Genomic DNA, 22,866 nt, shown 5'->3' on the forward strand with positions numbered 1-22,866 from the left:
TGCAGAAATTTCTTGAGAAATTCTTGTAACCTTTCTGCAGACATTCCCCAGCAAAACCTATGGCAAAAAAAATTAGCTGTGCACACACTGCGTTTTTTTCTTAAGAAAATTCTTTCAGTAGATTTTCTTAAGAAAAAGAATGAGCATGTCACTTCTTTTCTGCAGCTAACTGCGTTTTTTGCCATAGATAATTGGCACAATAACGCAGGGAGCAACCAGCGGTAAAAACGCACCAAAAACGCACCGAAAACGCGGCAAAAACGCACCGAAAACGCGGCAAAAACGCAGGTGCGTTTTTGATGCGTTTTTTGACGCAGGTGCACAAATCCTTCACTCTTAAGAAATTTCTTAAGAAATTTCTTAAGAAAAATCATTTTTCTAGTGTGTACATAGCCTAAATGTTGTTCATTTCTGATCAGGCTACTAAAGCCACCAGACTCCAAGGCCATAATTTAGACTTGAATTGTATAGCAAACATCAGGGCAACACAATCATCATCTCGGAATGCGGATTGGGTTAGCAAGGAAGCCCCCCCACACTCTATTAACCACCTAGATGAAGTAATAACTATTTACAGCAGTGCCTAAGGTGTTAATTGACCATGGCCAGTGACAACACCCATTGTGCCTGATGCAGCAGCATGTCAGCTATAGTAGACAGCTGACAGCTGCTGGATTTTCACCCTATTTGAGATGCTGTTCTTTTGTAACTCATGTCAGTAAAAAGATGTATTGCTGGTCACTAAGGGGTTAATGGTGGAAATCAAAACTTATAATATTTTGTAGTTTGTGGAGCACACTACTGAATCATCCATAATTAATAAGGTAGACTTTTGAGAAGTCAGTAAGATAAGTTATTAAACTTGAAGTCATTTATTTGGAAAAATGAAAGCACAGGGGCGATCTTATTACAATGTAGAAATAAATCAGGGACAGTGCAGCAACCTTTCTAATTATCTCTGATTCTTTACTGTAAAAGCAGTGAGACTATGTAATGCTCTACCACCTAATGTTTTAATGTTTGAGTCATTACTAAAATTTAAGAGGCCTGGATGCCTTTCTTGAAAATTATAATATTACAGGTTATGTGCACTAGATTCTGTGCTTAGGAGTTCATCCAGGGAACTAGTCTGATTGATGTATTTGGAGTCAGGAAGTAAATATTCCCCTAATATGGGGCTTACTATCTGCCTCATAGGGCATTTGTTTTCCTTTGAATCAACTTGTCAGGCTATACATTGAACTCAATAGACTTAAGTCTACCTTCAACTTTAAAAACTGTGAAACTACTGTAATGCAATGCACATGAGGTAAGTGACATAGCTAATCAGGAGAACTATACTACATTTCTAATTGGAGGTCTTTGGTAATAATATTACTATTGCACCTTCTACATATTGGGATGTGATATTTTAGATCGGATTATCCATCAACGGAGATGAGAAATTAAAAAAATTAAAACTACATTTTATTTAGCTCTTCTTTTCTAGGTTTTGCTTTTATGGCTGCCAAAACCAAACTTATATTGTAAGATTTTTGTACACATAAGAAGTTAAAACAAAATGTTGAACTTTGTAAAGAAGTCAGTAGCTTTTACATTTTTTAGTTGATGAACTGTGGGGGAGCTTGTGTTTTGCTGACTGAACAGTAATTTGTATTGATACCATTAAGGGGTATAGATATCACATTGATTGCTTTTTATTGTATGTTTTCATATAAGTGTGGTGACCATTAGTGATGATGAGTGAATATACTCGGCACTATTTGTTACTTGCATGAATATTAAGGTATTCAAATTATCTGTTACTCTACTTATACTTTAGTATTCACCTCATGAGTTTCGAGTCTCCTCCAACATATTTTGGTGCCTGATTTCCAGCCACTAAACATGCTGGGATTGCTTGTCAATCACTGTAATTAATTAACTAAAATAGCAACTATAGGATCACAGAAAGTAGTTTAACAAAAAGTGTATGACCCCTTAAAAATATATATTTTATGCTAGTCTTTTTGCTAGTTTAAGTACTTGTTCCTTTCTAGTATACTATCAGCGCATTTTTTTTACTGTGTTTTGTACCACAGATGCGTATTACCATGCACATCTATTATGTTTGGGTATATGCAGTGTATCTTCTGGTAAGCCTTTAGGGAAAGGGTAGAGCTTCATTAAGAACAGACGACGAGGAACGCCAATATACCTTAGGGTGTCATACCCTTTGTTATAGAACCGTGATATAGTGTACCTAGGGTTATTTTTATCTTTTTGAATTACAGTAAACTATCAGGCCCTGCCTACTCCTGGTTGTTCCTCCTGTGATATTTACCTATCCTTCTGCATTTGATCTTATTATGCACATGGTGTTACTCCTGGTTTTTATGTTTCAAAATAAAGTATGTTTTTCAAGGGGTTATATACTTTTTGTTAAACTCAAATCACAGTAATGCTGTAGCAATCATTGCTACTGAGATCAGAGTGCGTGGTCACATTAGAAAACGTGACTGAGCACTGCGGCATCAGGGACACACTGAACTCAATGAACTCAGTGACCTCACCTCGGGTGAACACAATGAACTCAGCTGAGCTGAGTTCACAGAGGTCATTGCATCTCCTGACAAAAAATGCAACAAAAACGAGTCAAAGACACATTGCAATTGTGTTTCTTTTTTCCAGGAAATGCAGATTTGGTGCAGAAATTTCTGTAATAAATTATTCAATGTGTACTCATAGCCTAATCCGGTAATTTGCCACTGAGTTCAATGAGTTCACCTGAGGTGAGTTCACTGCTTCTCCTGGCAGAAAAATGAACAAAAAATGTATCTGAACCGCTCACGTTTTTGGTGCAGTTTTTTTCACTTCAGCAGAGTTGAGTGAGTTCACTTGAGGTCACTTCACAAGAGGGTACAGCTGAGGTATTGTGGGAACGCCAACTGTGATCTCAGGTTAACCTATTGAACTCAATACCGAATTTCCGGATTAGGAAATGTGCGCACCAAATCTGCATCTTCAGGCATAAAAAGCACTGAAAATAATTGCATTTTTATGCGCTTCTGGTGCATTTTTCTGCAAGTAAATGTACATTTGGTGCAGATATATGTCTGCAATCAAATACTTAAAGTGCGCATATTGCTTAATCTGGTAATCTGGCAATGAGTTTACCTGAGGTGAGGTCATTGAGTTTAATGAGTTCATCTAAGGTTGGTTCACCTGAGGTAATGCAAGAACTGCAGCAGTTAGGTTGGTGAATTCATCAACATTACGGCTCTCAACGCTGCAGCTTTATCAATGTGTCCCTGATACAGCAGTGATAAGTCACATTTTCTAATGTGACCGTGCAATTCAACCTCAATGTAGATGAGCCAGAATCATCATGGGATGTTGTGGCATGGATTAAGTTAGTCCTGCAGGGCTGATTTGGAGTTAATAAATTGGAGAAAGGGATTTTTTTATTTTTTTTTGTTTTAAAAAAGGATTTTTCTTTGTATTTGTTTTTTCATTCTTTTGACTTACAGCGTTAATTATTGGGGGCCCTTGCCATTACAAATGCAGGGCTTTGTGGCAGCTGTAATTTTTTACAAATCACAGCTGTCATTAACCTCTTATATTACCTATATTACCTTGTTTGCAACTGCTCTATGGCCATTAGGTTGAGCATGGTCAAGCACCAGATTGGCACATCTAATGGATGTGCCAATTCTGGTGGGGCTGCAGGCTGCTGTTTTTAGGCTGGGGAGGGCTCAATAACCATTGGCCTCCCCAGCCTGAGAATATCAGCCCCCCTCTGTGCACTTTATCTTGGCTGGGCATCAAAACTAAGGGGGATCACACACAGTTTTTTAATTTATTTATTTAAATAATTTAAAAAAACTACATGGGGTCCCTAGGATTTTGATTTTATTATTATCTATTTTTATTGCACCATTTATTTCATGGTGCTTTACATGTGAAAAGGTGGCATAAGTAGACTTAGACTAGTACAATAACCATGAACATTTCAAGTCACAGACTGGTACAGGGGGAAAGAGAATGCTGCCCTTGAGGGCTTACAGTCTACAGAGAAAAGGTTGAGGATACAGTACATGAGGGTAGAGTTTTTTGGCCAATGCTATGCTGGGTTGAGGGTTACTGCAGGTTGTAGGCTTGCCAGAAGAGGTGGGTCTTCAGATTCCTTTTGAAAGTAGAGAGTTCCAGAGTATGAGGGAGGCACGGGATAAATCTTGTATGTGATTGTAGAAAGAGGAGATAAGAGAGGAGGTGAGAAGGAGATCTTGTGAAGATCAGAGGTTATGTGCAGGTAGGTACTGGAAGACTAGTTCACAGATAGAGGAGACAGGTTGTGGATGGCTTTGTATGTCATTGGTAGTGTTTTTACAAATCAGAGTGAAGAGGGGGTTAATGCCGCGTATCAGCCAAAATGAAGATGTAGCACGTTGATGTTATAAACGTATTCTTTTATTCCATCGGTCTACGCGTTTCGAGGATATACCTCCTCTTCAGGACCAGTGCATCAACATAGTATAGCAGCCCTATAGCAGCGCTCCTTATTTTTCAGTTCATGGGTAGTGTTTTGAAATAGTCTTTGGGCAATGGGAAGCCAGTGAACAGATTGGCAGGGATTAGAGGCCAGGGTATAGCAGGGGGGGTGGCAGGTAGATTAGTCAGGCAGCAGAGTTTAGGATAAATTAGAAAAGAATAAGAGTGTTAGAAGGGAGGCCACAGAGCAAGAGGTTACAGTAGTCCAGGCGGGAGATAATGAGGCCATGCACTAGTGTTTTTTCAAATTCTTGGTCAAGGAATATTTGTATCTGTGAAATATTTTTGAGTTGGAGTTGGCAGGCAGTGGAAAGGGCTTGAATATGTGGCTTGAAGGAAAGAGCAGAGTCAAGGGTTACTCAGGGGCAGCAAGCAAGCAGCACTTGGGAGAGTGAGCAGTCATTAATTTGATGGATAGGTCAGGTGGATTGGTAGAGTTAGGTAAGGGAAAGATGATGAATTCTGTTTATTCCATGGTTAGTTTTAGAAATCGAGCAGAAAAGAAGGATGAACATTGTGGTATTTTGGTTAGTAAGGAGCTGATATCAGGACCAGAGAGGTAGATCTTGATTTCATCAGCACAAAGATGATACTAAAAGCCATGTGACTCTATAAGCTGTCCCAGGCCAAAAGTGTAGATATAGAACAGCAGGGGTCGAGATGAGGAGGTGGTGTGTAATTGGGAAACACTGAATGTCCCATCTGTTAGATATGAAGTGATCAAGGATAGGGCCATGCCTGTGATACCATGAGATGAGAGGATCTGTAGCAAGAGGGAATGTTCCACAGTGTCAAAGGCAGAAGAAGAAGAGGACAGAGTAGTGTTGCTTGGCTTTGGCAGTTAGTAGGTCATTGGTGACTTTAGTTATGGCAGTTTCAGTGGAATGGCCATATTGTAACTGTTCAAAGAAGCAGGAGACAAAGTGGGAGGACAGTACAAGATAAACATGCTGTTCCAGTAGTTTTCAGGCATGGGGAGAACTGATATGGGGTGATAGCTAGACACAGAGGAAGGGTCAAGGGAGGGTTTTTTGAGGATGTGTGGGATGAAGCATTATTGGAAGACACCAGTTGTTAATGATAAGTTGAATACATGGGTTAGGGTTGACATGAAGTGCAGTGAGGTTGAGGATCAGGTGGGATGGGAGTGGGTCAAGTGCACAGATGGTTAGATGTGATCTAGAGACAAGAGATCTGGTCTTCTGTCATGGTGAAAAAGATGGATATGGAGGAGAAGGACTCAGGAGTTATGGGAACGGGTTGTGGGGTGTGAGGGCCAAAGCTTCCTCTGATGTTTTTGATCTTCTGCTTGAACAGGAAACAAAAAAAAGCATACAGCTTGAGGCTGCAGCCTCTAGCTGCCTGCTTTATCTGTACTGGATATTGAAATACAGGGGATCCTACCCCAATTTTTCCTATTATTATTCCTATTATTTATTTATTTCTATACTCTACTCTGCTATCACATTCACTGTCACAGAGGGTGGGAAGGGGAAGCCAGCCTGCAACCAATCAGAGAGTAAGTGGGGAAAGCAATGCATATTCATGAATACAGGTGAGCGAAACTCTCAAGGTTTGTTTTGCCGAACCCGCCCGAATATGGGGTGTGTTCGCTGAACCGAATCCGAACCATTATCAAACCTTTCTGAACCCCATTGGATTCAATGGGAGGCCAAACATAAGGCAGACAAAACACCATTACAAGGGTTGAAAACCTTCAAAGACAGCAAAAATATGTTTTGCAGGGCAGTACCACTATTTTGTCATAGCCATTAGCTTCCTAGAGTATTGACATAAGAAATATAGAGGTGGATGAGAGACAGGTGAAGGGTTGGTGCTCCCATACCCTTGCTAGTACAGACAAGAGACAACTATGAGACCTATGTTGGAGTCTGACTCTTGACATTCAAAATCCTTTCAGGCAAACAGCAGTACAGTGGCATCAATTGCCCCTCTCTCCATAGGGCCTATAAAGGGCCGGGAGGTACGGTCCATGCAAAACACAGGCTGTGGCCTGGCATTTCAATTTTAAAACTGAAGACATGCTTAAGTGACCAGTGTAGGCCTCTTTCTCCCAAAAGACTGGCACTACCCACAAGACAAAACATAAAGAGCCATGTTGTAGTCTCGATATTCAAAATCCTTTCAGGTACACAGCAGTAAAGTAGTATCATTTGCCCCTGTCCATAGTGTTTTTGCACAGCAGGGAGGTACAGTCCATGCAACACACAGGCTGTAGCCTAGCATTTCAATTTTAAGAAGTGAGCACACAGTGACTGTGTCTTCTGCAGCAACGCATGTAGGACATCATAGTGCCCTAGAAATTTCTGTACACCCAGGTTGATTCAAACTGTGCATATGTGATGTCGCTCAGGCATAGTGTTGCCACTAAGTTTGCCCCATAACCACACATGGCTATTTCTACCTTCACCCATACACCTGGCAGTACACCAATACCTAGTCTGCACAGTCTATGCCTGGGGTGGCAAAGTCATTGGACATCCATAACTTGTTCAACTGTATGAAAGTTAAGCTGTCTATGATTTCAGGGGAAAGCCAGATGTGCTTATCCATCAATACACTGCAAGTAGCACTGAAGACATGTTCTGAGAGCCTGCTGGCTGCTGGGAAGGCCCAAACTTCCAAGATTGGACTGGTGAGTTCAGGACACTCTTCCATTTTTGAACACCAAAATGCAAAAGAGTCCAATCCTTCCTTTTATGGCATCAATATTGAGCTCTACATACTCCTAATCCATCCTCTCCAGTCGTTCACTGTGTGTCAGACTTCTACTCTGTACTGCTGGTGAATGCAACCTCCGCATCATTGTGTACTTCGGCACACTCTAACACTGCAATTTTAAAATTCATGTAGTATGTCTGTCAACAATTGTGTATGGTGTTTCTAATAAATTATATTTTTTGCATTCACATTATGTGTAAATACTCCGTTCTCTTTTTTGAAAAAAACTGCTGGTGAATGCAATAGTCTAAAAAATGTTTACGAAACCTCATAGAAATTGCTTCTGCCACTTCAACTGCTGCTAATGTTTCTGCATTAATGGCATGATGTTCCCTTGGTTGGAATTCTAGAATGCACACTGTGCGCCTCACTACTGCCTTGTGGAAAACTACTGTTAAAATTGTCTACAAACTTGTTTTGATACTCCAGCATCAATGCATCCCTTTCCAGGGGGGAAGCATTTTGCTAAATTTAGTCTTGTACTGTGGATCTACCAGAGTGGCAACCCGGTAGTCAGCACTTTTTCTAATACTAACCATACGGTCATCATGTTGCAGATATTGCAGCAAGAAGGTGTGAGCCGATCCATGATGTGGGTGAAGGTGTGAGCCGATCCATGTGTCAGCCGATCCATGATGTGGGCTGGCTTTTTCATTTTAAAAAAAATCAAGAGATGCATGAGTGACACGCATAGGCCTCCAACAACTCTAGCACTACAGACAAGACACAACTTGCAGACTCATATTGGAGTCCTGATATATAAAAACCTTTCAGGCAGACAGAAATACAGCAGCATCAATTTCCTCTTCCTCATTTCACCATAGTCTGTTTGCACACCAGAGAAATATGGTCCATGCAACACAGAGCTTGTGGGCTGGCATTTTCCTTTAAAAAAATGAAGAGATGAATTAGTGACAGATGTAAACCTCTTGCTCATGCAACATTGCCATTATAGACAAGATACAACTTGGAGACTCATAATCGAGTCTTGATATTTAAAAACCCTTCAGTCAGACAGCAGGACAGCAAGACAGCGGCATCAACTCCCCCCATTTCCCCATAGTCTGTTTGCATAGCAGAAAAGTATGGTCCATGCAACACACAGGATGTGGCTGGCATTTTCATTTAAAAATCAAGAGATGGATGATTAACAGGCGTAGGCTGTTTGCTCACAAAACTCTGTCACACAAAATACAACTTGAGGACCCATATAGGAGTCTTGATATTTAAAAACTTTTCAGGCAGACAGCAGGACAGCGAGACAGAGGCATACTGTAAATTTCCCCCATTTCCTCACAATCTGTTTGTACATCAGGGAAGTATAGTTTATGCAACACACAGGATGTGGCCTCGGGGTCTCACATGGGTCAAATACATCAGGCATGGTCACTTCCGTGATGCAGTGCAGTGCATCTCATTGTTACAACACTATGTGTTTGTAGGGGAATAGCCAACGTAACCTTCTCGGCTTCCTCCTCCTTATCTGCCGAGCTATACAGCTGCATGCCTCTGGGTTCACACCAAGTGGGTTCTAGAACTTCATCATCAGGCTCTATGTTGTCCCACTGCTCTTCTTGCTGACCTGACATCATATAACAGTATGTGTGCACCTCAGATATCTGAATCTCATTATCAACACCTCCACCGGGGTTAACGTTAATTGATGAGGGTGGGAATCCTGCTTGGACCCTACTTCATTTGAACCAGGATCCAACTAACAAAGATTTTGGTGCACATGTTTTCCTCCTATTGAATCTGGTAATCTTTAGAGCAGAACTCTGATGCCCATGGAATGAAATGTTTGAAAAGCTCTGCAGACTCATGTGTGGTTCATCACAGTCAGTTTGCCTGTTGGAGATTTGTGAGCGGGGGAAGCAAGTGTAATTCTGGTGGCACCTCTGAGGAATGAACCATTTGTGATGTTGAGGTGCAGGAAGAGAAGATGCCACTTGATCCAGTGCTTACCATCCACTCTAGCACATGCTGTTTATCAGCCTCATTTGGATGTTGAAACAATGTGCAGCTTCCGAAGAAATCTAGTGGACTAAGTTGTGCAGTAATGGAAGTTGTTCTCATTTCTCGTCGGATAGGATGAGCTGCTGTTTGCACAATATCGCTTTGACTAACAGAACTCCCACATACAGTGTGGAAAAAAGTATTTAGTCTGCCACCAATTGTGCAAGTTCTCCCACTTAAAAAGATTAGAGAGGCCTGTAATTGACACCATATGTAGACCACAACTATGAGAGACAAAAAGAGAAAACAAATCTAGAAAATCACCTTGTCTGATTTTGCAAGATTTTATTTTCAAATTATGGTGGAAAATAAGTTTTTAGTCACCTAAAACATGCAAGATTTCTGGCTCCCACATACCTGTAACTTCTTCTTTGCTTGATGTGATGAAATCAACTGTGGAAGGAAAAATAAGAAAAAGGAAGACATACAAGACCACTGATAATCTCCCTTAATCTGGTGCTCCATGCAAGATCTAATCCTATGGGGTCCAAATGATCACAAGAACGGTGAGCAAAAATCCCAGAACCACACGAGGGGACCTAGTGAATGACCTGCATAGAGCTGGGACCACCGTAACAAAGGTTACCATCAGTAACACACTATGCTGCCAGGGACTCAGATCCTGCAGTTCCTGACATGTCCCCCTGCTTAAGCCAGTACATGTCCAGGCCCGTCTGAAGTTTGCTATAGAGAATTTGGATTATCCAGAAAAGTATTGGCAGAATGTCATATGGTCTGATGAGACCAAAGTAGAACTGTTTGGTAGAAGCACAACTCGTCATGTTTGGAGGAGACAGAATGCTGAGTTGCATCCAGAGAACACTATACCTACTGTTAAGTATGGGGGGGGCAACATCGTGCTTTTGGGCTATTTATTTTCAAATGGACCAGGACGACTGATCTGTGTACATGAAAGAATGAATGGGGCTATGTATCATGAAATTTTGAGTACAAACCTTCCATCAGCAAGTGCATTGAAGATGAAACATGGCTGGGTTTTTCTGCATGATAATGATCCCAAGCACACCACCAGGGCAATGAAGAAGTGGCTTTGTAAGAAGCATATGAAGGTCCTGAAGTGGCCTAGCCAGTCTCCAAATCTCAACGCTATAGAAAACCTTTGGAGGGAGTTGAAAGTCTGTATTGCCCAGCAAAAGGCCCAAAAAATCACTGCTCTAGAGGAGATCTGCATGGAGGAATGGACCAACATACCACCTACAGTATATGCCAACCTTGTGAAGACTTACAGAAACTGTTTGACCTCTGTCATTGCCAACAAAGGGTATACAGTATAACAAAATATTGAGATGAACTTTTGTTATTGACTAAATACTTATTTTCCACCATATTTTGCAAATTAAATCTTGCGAAACCAGACAAGGTTATTTTCTGGATTTGTTTTCTCATTTCGTCTCTCATAGTTGTGGTCTACCTATGATGGCAATTACAGGCTTCTCTTATCTTTTTAAGGGGAGAACTTGCAGAATTGGTGGCTGACTAAATACTTTTTTTTCCCCCACATATTCACCTAAAACACCTACCTATTCACTCTACCACCACAACTAGAGTTGAGCGATGTTCGAGGCTCGAGGTTCGCCAATTTCATGTTCGAGTGATTTTGGGGGGTGTTCGAGAGGCTTGACGAACTCGAGCCTTTTGCTAAAAGCTCGACAGTTCGAGTAGCGTTCGATAACGGTTCGATCAACAAAAAGCCTAGCTAGTTAGTAGCTGGCTTTTCACCATAATAGTGTAAGTCACTGTGAATCACGCTATTATCAAAGTTCAGCGTATAGTGGGGGAGGGGGACGGGGTTTAGATCAGTTCTGCAGCTGAGTGCTGAGAATGCCGATTGTCATTTTTTTTTTCCCCCCTAACCGCACGTACAGTGGGGTGGGCCAGGCTGTCAGCAAATCACAGAGACACACACTACAAAGTGGATTTTTGCCAGACAAGCAAGGGCATGTGTCATAGGCTGTGCATGTCATATGTCCTTGCCTTATAAGACACGGCCATTTTCCATATCGCTGCCATTATCTGTCTGCTGCGTGTGGGTGACAGTCACCGCTCCTGCTGCTGCTGTGTGCGCTATAGAGATACAGTGCAATCTACACAGCGCTTTAGGGAATAGGGACTACTGGTTATTTCAGCCCTTTTCAGGGCTGATTTACAGGCGTTCATAGCCATAGCTGCTAGGCAGGTCTGTGCACACGCTGTGTAGGGCTTTAGATAACAGCGTCTGGCTACCTCAGCTCAGGTAATTCCTTGCTGCATTTTTTCATTAGCAGGGATAGAAAGTGAGGCTTCCTTTGCTGTCTACTGACCCACAGCACCCGTGCATTCTACCCACCTGCCCAGTTTTGCCACGCTATTTTATTTCCCCAAAGAGCTGACACTTTTTCTGCCATCCTAAAAGTGTCTGGAATACTAAGTTAGTGTTCCTTTGCTGTCCACTGACCCACAACACCCGTGCATTCTACCCACCTGCCCAGTTTTGACATGCTATTTTATTTCCACAAAGAGCTGACACTTTTTCTGCCAGCCTAAAAGTGTCTGGAATACTAAGTTAGTGTTCCTTTGCTGTCCACTGACCCACAGCACCCGTGCATTCTACCCACCTGCCCATTTTTGCCACGCTATTTTATTTCCCCAAAGAGCTGACACTTTTTTTGCCATCCTAAAAGTGTGTGGGATACTACCTTACTGTTCCTTTGCTGCCAAGCAAGGTACACCACATGTCCATTCTACACTCCTCTCCATTACTGCTACGCAATTTCAATTTACAAAAGTGCTGCCACTGTTAGGGGCACACTCCAGTTGTCTGGGATACTACCTTACTGTTCCTTTGCTGCCAAGCAAGGTACACCACATGTGCATTCTACACTCCTGCCCATTTTTGCTATGCAATTTTTATAGCAAACAGTGCTGACACTTAGTGGCATACTAAAAGTATCTGGGATACTAACTTAGTGTTCCTCTGGTGCCAAGCAAAGTACACCACCTCAGCATTCTACACACCTCTCTATTACTTCTACAATTATTAACTGCAGGTAGTCCAGCCCATCTGTTACAAATGTGCAGTCGTGGATATAATGTTGCCTTCATCCAAAGGTGGTTCTCTCGCTGTGTGACAGAGCTTAACATGACCAGCTGTTTCCACTTCCAAAACAACTGATGACCTGCCAATCACACACCCTGTTGCGGGTAAAGGGTTGGAAGAGCAGCGTGAAAAAGCATGTGTGACTGCTGTCCCCATAGTCACAGAGGATGAAGAGCACGCAGATGTACTTGATGGGGCAGACGGTGCGTGCACAGCACCGCTATGCCGCATTGTAGCACAGTGAACTTCCCATTGCGACTTATGCTTCATTTAAAGTCGTGTATACATCAAAACCACGCAACAGGAAAAGGACTCTAGGCAGTTGGGTTGATAAATGATTGTTTAACTTTCCCAAAACAAACAATAAGAAGCATGCATAAAACTGAAAGAATAGAACAATCTATTCACAATTCCAAAAGCCTACACCCCTATGCTGCGACACTCGTAATGGTGATTTATACACCCTGCTCACCAAATTTGGACTAACCAAGGGACTGTGTAAACAGTTGCCTACTACCTGGTAATCCCTCTGCATTACAGGAGTAATTGTGTGTGTGTGTGTGTGTGTGTGTGCGAACCCGAATTCCCAGTGGCACATCACAACAGCTTACAAGTTATCTACCTAAACATAGACAAAGCCAATTACCCCCCCTAAATACCCTTGTTAGCTGAAGCCCCACAGATAAGGCAGATGATAACAGTGTGAATGTAACTCACACAGCTGAGCAACACAGTCCTGGAAATCTTGTAAAGCAATAGTCAATGCAAACATGTGTCACTGTCCCTTTATGATTTTAACTGTAAGCAACAATTTGACAGTGCAGAGGCAGCAAGTCTTATTGTCTATATAGTCGGCCTAACCAGATCAGATATGTGTTTTGATAATAAAACAAAGTGTTGCGTGCACGCATTACTGTATGGGCCCACCCTACCGTACCCGGGTACTGTGGCGTCCAGTTGCCATAAATACAGACTTTACGCTCCTCTCACGGTAAACAGTATAGACAGCACCGGAAGAATGTTGGTCTCTGGTAAAGGATGCTGCTCACAGGTGTTACGGTCCTCCTCACCCAACTCCAACACGACTCCCCTCACAATTGACCGAAGTGTTTCCGCGGTGGCACCTTGCTGTAACGCACACCTTTAGCTTTTCCTTATGTTCATAGACAGAATCTCCTCCGCTTTCCAAGTCCACAGCTGAAGACCATTTTGCTATTGCTATAGTGACCAAACAGACAAAGGCAGATGCAAAAAAACAGCAGCCCCTTGTGTGTAGTCTGCAGCAATGCATGCAATGAACTGCAAATAAGCATGTTGCATTGACATTGGATAAAGCTGATCAATACACCCTCACGCTATCAATTGATATCCATGTGACACTTCATGGACGAAGTACTGAAAGTAGTAAGTTTTTGCCTCTACATAGAGATTGGTGACAAATCTTACAGATTACATGAATTGGGTGATCCTTTGAGATGTCATAGGCTAGGCAAGGCTTAGAGCCCATGCGACCTGCAGAGCCACCACGACTTTTGCTCAGAGGCAGAGTTGTGGCTGAGGATTCAGTTGTTGACGTGCTTCCAGTACTTTGTCTCTGTCCAGGAAGACGCAACCTAACCTCGTCGTCAGTTGCATCCTCCTCCACCTCCTCTGCTAACCGCATTGACTGGGTGACTTTGGTTTGACAGAAAGTGGGGTCTCAAACCTCATCATCACCCTGTGTGTTTTCATTCCCCTCGTCCTGAGTCCTCCGAGACAACCTCTTCCTGCCCTGACCGAATAGTAAAGTTGTCATTCCAATCAGGTATCTGAGTCTCCTCAGCATGTTCCCCACTGTCTCCACCAGGAGGATTTACAGTTTGGGAATGAGGGTGTACATAGCACCTTCTTCATCGGGGCCTGGATCCGACTCACAAAGCTTCTGGGCATCAATGCAGATCATTTCCCCAGTCTCCTGGAACTCGCTGCCTCAACATGTTAGATTATCTGCTACACCCGCAAGCTTCAAACGGAACCTGAAAACTCATCTGTTCTGAAATGCCTATAACCTTCAATGACCTCACAACTGTACGGAGCTGCCGCCCCACCACCGTGCGGAGCTGCCACCCCACCACCATGCGGAGCTGCCGCCCAACCTACACCCTACCTACTGTCTCCTCCCCAAAATCCTTTAGAATGTAATCCCGCAAGGGCAGGGCACTCTTCCCTCTGTACCAGTCTGTCTATTTTAACTTGTATATGTATTCTGTATGTAACCCCCTTCTCATGTACAGCACCATGGAATCAATGGTGCTCTATAAATACATAATAATAATAATAATAAAAATAACTTCCTTGTCTGTACTCACTGCAACTTTGGAGCAGACCTCTGATTCCCAGGCTATAGTTTGACTGAACAGCTCTGTAGACTCAACCATCTGTTACCCCATACTCAGCAGGGCTGGTGGAAACTTGAGAGCTGTTAGGAAGCAAGTGCAATTGGGTTGACACCACAGAGGAATGGAGTATTTGGGATATTAAACTTGAGGTGGAGGAGAGGCCACTTTATGAAGCACTTGAGATCCATTGCAGCAGCTGCTGTTTTGGTGCCTCATCTACATTTGGTAGCGATGGTTGTGTCCATGAAAAAAAGGGATCATATCAGATTATCCACAGGAAGAAATACACCTGTTATTTTGGCTGGTAGTTGGTGTTAGGAATCGGTGCCGCCGTAGATGCAAGCAGCCTGCTGCAGTTCCAGTTGCGCTCAGGCGTCAGCTGCCATTTTTGGCTGTGCCTCGGGTCGTCCAGCTGGCTGCTTTCTCCAACACGTCAAAGTGCGGAGAAGTGGCTAGTGCGCATGCGTGTGCCGATTTACCCAGCCACAGCCTAAGTCTAGTGTTTCGCCTAGTGAGTATACTCAGCCTGACTGTGTCATTCCAGAGGCTAAGTCCTCAGTTCGGGCTACAGCGCATGCTCCCACACTTAGTACGAAAAGACTCTTTGCACAGGCACTTGGACTCTGTGCCGTGTCTAAGTCCTGTGTTGTGCCTAGAGAGCATGCTGAAGCTGATAGTCTTTTTTCTGAGACTGTTGTACAGGCTACTGATCATGCTCAGGCACTTACTGCATCAGAGGCTAGGTCCGGTAATGAACTCTTTGGCCCTGTCCGTGACGTGGCAGGCCCAGATAGGCCACAGGGCATCAGGTGTCCTGAAGATGGGGCCATGCCACTCCGGACTGGCTTGCAGAGGCCCGCCCCTATGACTTGTCACCTCATTATTGTTGGTCAGACGATGACTGGTGAGGTTTTTGGGTCGTGGCTGCCATGAGGTCATCATTGAAGTGGCGTTTCCGAATAGGCTGTTGGTTATGCCACTGATGACGTGTCACTCTGTTTTTGTGTCCAGGAGGTGCATTGTGGTCCACCCTGGGTTGGGGCAGACCCAGGTTATAAAAGGGTCTGGAGCCAACAAGGAGGTGCGCAGTCTTCTATTATGCTCAGAAAGAGCACACCTCCATGCGTTGAACCCATTGCGGCTTTAGGCCAGAGGTAGGCAGGGATAGGGCGTCGGTGCAGGCCGCCACCACACTTGGTAACACAGAACTTTTAAGACCAGCTCCTGTTCTACCAGTCCTGATAGTGCAGCCCAGTGGCATTAACTGGGCTCCTTCTGCTGATGCACCTGCTGTCCACAGGTGTGGCCCCTACACACACGGACAGTGTACCCAATGGTCCCTGTGTTGTTAACAGTGAGTTCCTGGGCTGGGTGGGTGTGTGGACCCTGTGACGCTAACAGGGTTCCCAGTCTCGAGATCCGAGTGTCGTCTAACTCAGTTCAGGCTATTATTAGTTTCAGAGCCACCCAGCTCAAAATCCTTGGCCTAACCTTTGTGTTGCCAGCATCTCCTTTTCCATCTATGAGCATGGTGGACCCCAACTGGCGATTGGGATATATACCACCTTATCCTAATCTGCCAGTACCCTCGTAACAGATGGTGTTTCTTCAGCAGATGTTACTGTTGCTTAACCACCAAACCCACAGACACAAACTTTTTTTTACTTTCCAACACACCTGTTCCCCTTTCCACCAGCATATGGCCTTTTGCCACTCATTTTGTATATTTACTAATTTCCAACTCTGCAGGGACACCATAGTCAACACCGTCTCAGCACAGCAGCCAGCCCTCGGTCCCGTAAATGTGGACAAGCAAAAGACGATTTCCTCCTAGCCATGACAAAGCGTTGAGATTCACTCTGTGCAGCACTGTTTTTTAGTGGAAAAGCCGAGCTAAGATTGCGTACTTGCTTCTGCTAATACTCCTGCATACGTGCGTCCCTTTGTATGGCAGACTTTATTTTGCCAAATTTTGTCATGTACCAGGGATCTAACAGTGTGGCAACCCACTAGTCAGCTTTACTTCAAATTCGGACAATCCCAGGGTCATGTTGTAGGTAGTGCAGCAAGAAGGCGCTCATGTGTCTTGCGCATCAAGGAGGACCAAGTCCTTGCTTTGTTGGTGGCAGAGAGGTGAGAATCATGCCTACTTCTTCTGCCCTCTCCCCCCAACCTAAGACAACCAAAATGTGAGCAAGGTCTCCCTCATCTGCTCAGTCTTCTATGCCCATCGACAGTTCGTCCTCCATTTCTTACTGGGCTCCTGCACCTTCCTCAACAGTTAGGCTGATACTATGCGCTCCTGTTAATCCATCTCCCCCATCGTCCCATGCCTGCCGCCTTGGTGCTGCTGACCGTCTGGACCTTGTAGATGTTATTAGAGATCAGCGATGTTCGAGGTTTGAGGTTCGCCAATTTCATGTTCGAGTGATTTTGGAGAGTGCTCGAGATCGAACTCGAACTCGAGCTTTTCGCTAAAGGGTGCCAGCGATGGCTCCCTGCACACTGTAGCTGTAAAAAGCCCTGCTTTTGATGATCGAACCATTCTCGAACGTAACTCGAACTGTCAAGCTTTTAGCGAAAAGCTCGAGTTCGAGTTCGATCTCGAGCACTCTCCAAAATCACTCGAACATGAAATTGAGGTTCGCCAATTTCATGTTCGAGTGATTTTGGAGAGTGCTCGAGATCGAACTCGAGCTTTTCGCTAAAAGCTTGACAGTTCGAGTTACGTTCGAGAATGGTTCGATCATGAAAAGCAGGGCTTTTTACAGCTACAGTGTGCAGGGAGCCATCGCTGGCAGCCTGTGGTAAGCTGGTAACCAATGTAAATATCGGGTATCCAAAAATTGAAGTCAGTGACAGCTCTGCTATCAGCAGTGCAGGAGATCGTCACCTCAGGTAATGTACCTCGCTACTGACAGCAGCACTTGTCATGCCCTGCAGTGACCTGGGCTGACCTATTGATGTTAGCTCAGGTCACTGCATTGCTCTCTTAGCCAATGGGGATGACTGGGACAGTGACTATGGTATGGATCGTCATGGGAACCCCTTGGATTACAACAGACCTGGATTTGTTTTTCTTTCTAATAAATTGGTGAAAGAGGGAATGTTTTGGGGAGTGTTTTTACAAATACAAATGTGTTTGTCATCTATTTTTTTTTTTTATTACTGACTGGGTATCTTATAGACGCCTGACCTCACGAACCCCAGGGCTTGATGCCAGCTGACATTACACATCTGGTATTAACCCCATATATTACCCCGCTTGCCACCGCACCAAGACACGGGATGAGCTGGGGCGAAGAACCAGGATTGGCGCATCTAATGGATGCGCCACTTCTGGGGCGGTAACGGCCTGCTATTTTTAGGCTGGGGATAGTCCAATAACCATGGACCTCCCTAGTCTGAGAATATCAGACCCCAGCTGTCCGCTTTACCTTGGCTGGTGATCCAATTTTGGAGGGACGCCCATGTGTTTTTTTTTTTTAATTATTTATTTAATTTAAAATAACAGCGTGGGTTGCCCTCAGTTTTGGATTACCAGCCAAGGTGAAGCTGCCAGCTGTGGTCTGCAGGCTGCAGCTGTCTGCTTTACCCTAGCTGGCTATCAAAAATAGGGGGAACCCTACGTCATTTTTTTTTTAAATTTATTTATTTTGTTAGCTAAATACAAGGCTAAGCACCCCTTAGTGCCACATGAAAGGCACCAAAGGGTGCAAAATTGAAAATGCAGGAAAGTGGGACATGAGGTGTCTTTCTGCCATTATAATTACAGAAAAGACTGATATGAAGTGTACAAGCACAGGAAAATCACCAGAGCGCTCTACGCTGTGAAAAGCAGTAGAAAATGGCACTGGAGTGAACATGTGACCGCCTCATGTAAATTGAAGCTATGGATCCTGGGTAAATTTATATAATTTCTTTCCTTCAGATTTTTTGCAGTACAAAAAAAAAAACGGAAGGCACACAGATGACAAACAGATGACATATGGACCATATGCAGAACGGAAACGGATGCCACATGGATGCACCCGGGAAAAAAATGGACCATTTTTTGCGGACCGCAAAAACGGATCAGTCGTGTGAATGTAGCCTTATTCTGATCTGCCGTTTATAAACAGCAGGCAGAAATAAGTGAATAGCTTCCCCCCAGCGTCAGAAAATCTCCGAGGTTTCAGGGGTAGCTGAGACCCTGGAGATCATGATTCAGGCCGGTTTTTCCGGTCCCTGCTCACGTGATCACAGGTATACACCGTATATCGATGATCACGTTACAGTAAATGACAGCGTCGGTACAAAATTATTTATCTCCCATCTGGCATGAACAAACATGTCAGATGGGAGATAAATCTCCTCCCCGGTCCCCTCCGGTCCCCCGGTGTTGCCAAAGTGCCCCCCAGACCCCCTCCCGGAAATCTAAGATGGCCGCGCGCACAGCAGCGCGCTGGCAGCATTCACCCTACTCCTCTGATTTCTGTCACATGTGCCATGACACATGCGACAGAAAACTCCTCCCCAGGCCCTGCCAGGTCACCCCCTATAACCCCACCGGTGTTTCCCGGTGTCCCACGGTACCTGTGCAGCGTTGATCCTTTGCGGCCCCCTCCTTCACAATAGACGCTGCCGCATGCACAGAGCGGCTGTCAGTTCAGCTTCCTGTGTTCAGACACAGTGAGTGGTGGTAACCATGCATCTGTAAGCTACTGCAATGCCCTGCTCATGAGGTAAGGAACATAGTTGATCAGGAGAGCTATACTATATTTCCAAATGGAGGTATTTGATTTTATAGTTGCCCTGCTAAACGACTACCAAACATGAGAGTCTGTTATACGCCACAAGAAAACATGTCTAAATAGCGAGCTCTGTTCTTTAGTATTCATTCAGCTGGATAACTGGACTTAAAGGGGTATTGCATCTCCAAGATCCTATCCCCAATATATAGTAGGTGTAACAGCAATATTATCAGCAAATACCAATATTTGAAAATGTAGAATAGTTCTCCCGATTAGGCATTCCCTTACCTCATGAGCAGGGCATTGCAGCTTTAGTAGCAACAGTTTTGACATGGACTCTGCTGCTGTGGACCCGGGGAGAGTGGGAGAGATTCATTGCACCCACACTCTGCACATGGAGGGTCTGCACTCCTAGAAAATACGTTCCCTGAGCGTGTCTCCCCATATTCTAGATGGTCCAGAGTGATCGTGGGACCCCCTTATTTTTTTTCCTTACAATAAATTGGTGAAAGAGGAAATGTTTTGGGGAGTGTTTTTCAAATACATTTTTTTTTGTCTATTTGTTTTCTTAATACTCACAGTTTGTGATGTTGGGTATGTGATAGACGCCATGACATCACAAACTGCTGGGCTTGATGTCAGGTGACCTTACAGCCAGTATCAACCCCATTTATTACCCCGTTTGCCACCGCACCAGGGCACGGGATGAGCTGGGGTGAAGCGCCCAGATTGGCGCATCTAATGAATGCGCCACTTCTGGGGCGCCTGCGGCCTGCTATTTTTAGGCTGTGAAGGGCCAATAACTATGGACCTTCCCACCCTGAGAATTCCAGACCACAGCTGTCCGCTTTACCTTGGCTGGTGATCCAATTTGGGGGGGACCCTACTTTTTTTTGTAATTATTAATATTTATAAAATAGTTATAAAAAATGAGCCTGGGGTGACCTCCACATTCGATCCCCAACCACGGTAAAGCTGCCAGCTGTGGTTTTCAGGCTACAGCCGTCTGCTTTACCCTAGCTGGCTATCAAAAATGGGGAAACCCAACTTCATTTTTTTTTTAACTATTTTTTTTAAATAAAAAAAATTAATGGGCTTCCCTGTATTTTCATTGCCAGCCAAGGTAACGCCAGGCAGATGGCGGTGGCAACCCGTAGCTGTCTGCTTTATCTACGCTGAGAATCAAAAATACCGCGGAGCGCTACATCATTGTTTTTAAAGATTTATTTTTACAGCACTGTGATGTCAGGCAATCAAAATACAGGGAAGCCCTTTTTGTTTTTAGTTATTTAAATAAATAATTAAAAAAAATATATGGGCTCCCGCTGCATTTTTTGTATTGCTAGCTAAGGGTAATCCAAGCAGCTACTGGCTGCTAACCCAACTGCTTGGTGTTACCTTCACTGGCAATGGAAAATCCTGGGAAGCATTTTTTATTTTTTTTGCCAAAAAACTACAAAAAAAATTACGTGAGCTTCGCCATATTTTTGTATGCTAGCCAGGTACAGCAGGCAGGTACGGGCTGCCTCCAACTTCCAGCTGCCTATTTGTACCCGGCTGGAAACTAAAAATATAGGGAAGCCCCTTTTTTAATTAGTTCATTAATTTCATGAAATAAATAAAAAAAAAAAACGACTTGGGCTTCGCCCAATTTTTGTGTCCAGCCAGGTATAACTAGGCAGCTGGGGATTGGATCCACAGCACAGGTTAGCCCGAGCTTTCTGGGCCCCTCTGCTGCGAATTACAGTCCGCAGCCACCCCAGAAAATGGCGCTCCCATAGAAGCGCCATCATCTGGCGCTGTATCCAACTCTTCCAGCTGCCCTGATGCCGGTGGTGCAAGTTTGACCCAGCCATTAAGAATCTCCAATAAAGGGTTAAAAAAAGACACCACACATAGAAAAATACTTTATAGAAATAAATACACAGACACACTTAGAGACTCCATGTTTATTAATCCCTCTCATCCCTCCACGATCCTGGTCTTCTGTCTTCTTTCTCCTTCAACCCATGCAGCTCTGCTCCATCAGCAGCGCTGTATGGGAGAAAGACGCTCCTGTTCCATGCAGGCTTTTCACTTCGTGAGTGATCAGTGCTGCTGGCTGTTAGCGGTAATGTCACCGCTGACAGACGGGTTACCATAGCAACGGTGCTCCGATCACGTGATTCCCGATGCCGCTGCGTGTTGTTAGTGGTGACGTCACCGCTAACAGGCGCGTTGCTATGGCAACGTTGCTCTCTGTTATTGACCGGCTGTGTCAGTCGGTCAATAACGGAATGGGGAAGCAGAACGGGGAGTCGACCGTGTGCCAGAGCATGTCGCCGGTACACGGCGATACACAAACGTGCACCGTGTACCGGAGAGATGCCATGACAGGACCTAGCATGACGTCAAAGCCATGTGACCAGTCTGTAGCCAATGAGATAATAGACACGTGACTGATCACATGCTATTTTGATGTCACGATAGGTCCTGTCATCACTGCTGGTTACCGGGAGGATGCAGCGATTACCGATGGAAAAGCTGCGGGATACAGAGTGCAGGATGCATCGCGGGGACAGGTAAGTGTTATGGCAATGTTTATTAACTGTATGTGTACATTTATAATGTGTTTTTATGTGTTTGTGATTGTCTCCTATTGTTTTCAATGGGGTTCGAGAGGTTCGTCGAACGGTTCATCGAACGGGGCTCCGTTTGATGAACCAAACCGAACTCGAACTCTAGGGGGGTGGCTTGTCTTTAGTTGTTATTCCTTGCGCATATGACTCCTCCTGTACTTCCTCCCATTCCTCTTGTCCCACCACCTAACTATGAATTCTATTTAGAGTGTGCTCCAGCATGTAGATGACCGGATTTGTCATGCCAATGATAGCAACGTCAGCGCAAAACATCTTTGTCGCCATTTTTAATCTTTGAAGAAGGGTGCATAGGTCCTTGATCTGAGACCACTCCAGCAGTGTGACCTGCCCCACCTCTGGATCTCTTTAGCCCAGGCTGTACGTAATAATGTATTGCAGCAGGGCTCACCGGTGCTGCCACAGATGCTGTAACATGTTAAGATTCAAATTCCAGTGTTGCGGCGCATCGCATTTCAGGTGGTAAACCGCCAGCCCGGAAGACTTCTGTATTGATGTAAGTTGTTGAGCTGCTGGATGTGAACGGTGGAAGTGGGCACATAGTGAGCATAGCCACTGCAGAGGGCCATGTAGGCCGGGATGGTGGTTTAAAAATTACTGGACAAACAGGTTCAACACGTGAGCCATACAAGGCACGTGTGTCACATTGCCCTGATGAAGGGCCGCACCCAGGTTTGCATCATTGTCACACACGGCTGTTAAGTCACCATCGGATTCCGCTCCATCAATTTGTA

This window comes from Anomaloglossus baeobatrachus, chromosome 3 (genome assembly GCF_048569485.1).
Source record: "Anomaloglossus baeobatrachus isolate aAnoBae1 chromosome 3, aAnoBae1.hap1, whole genome shotgun sequence".
In the NCBI taxonomy this organism is placed as follows: domain Eukaryota; kingdom Metazoa; phylum Chordata; class Amphibia; order Anura; family Aromobatidae; genus Anomaloglossus; species Anomaloglossus baeobatrachus.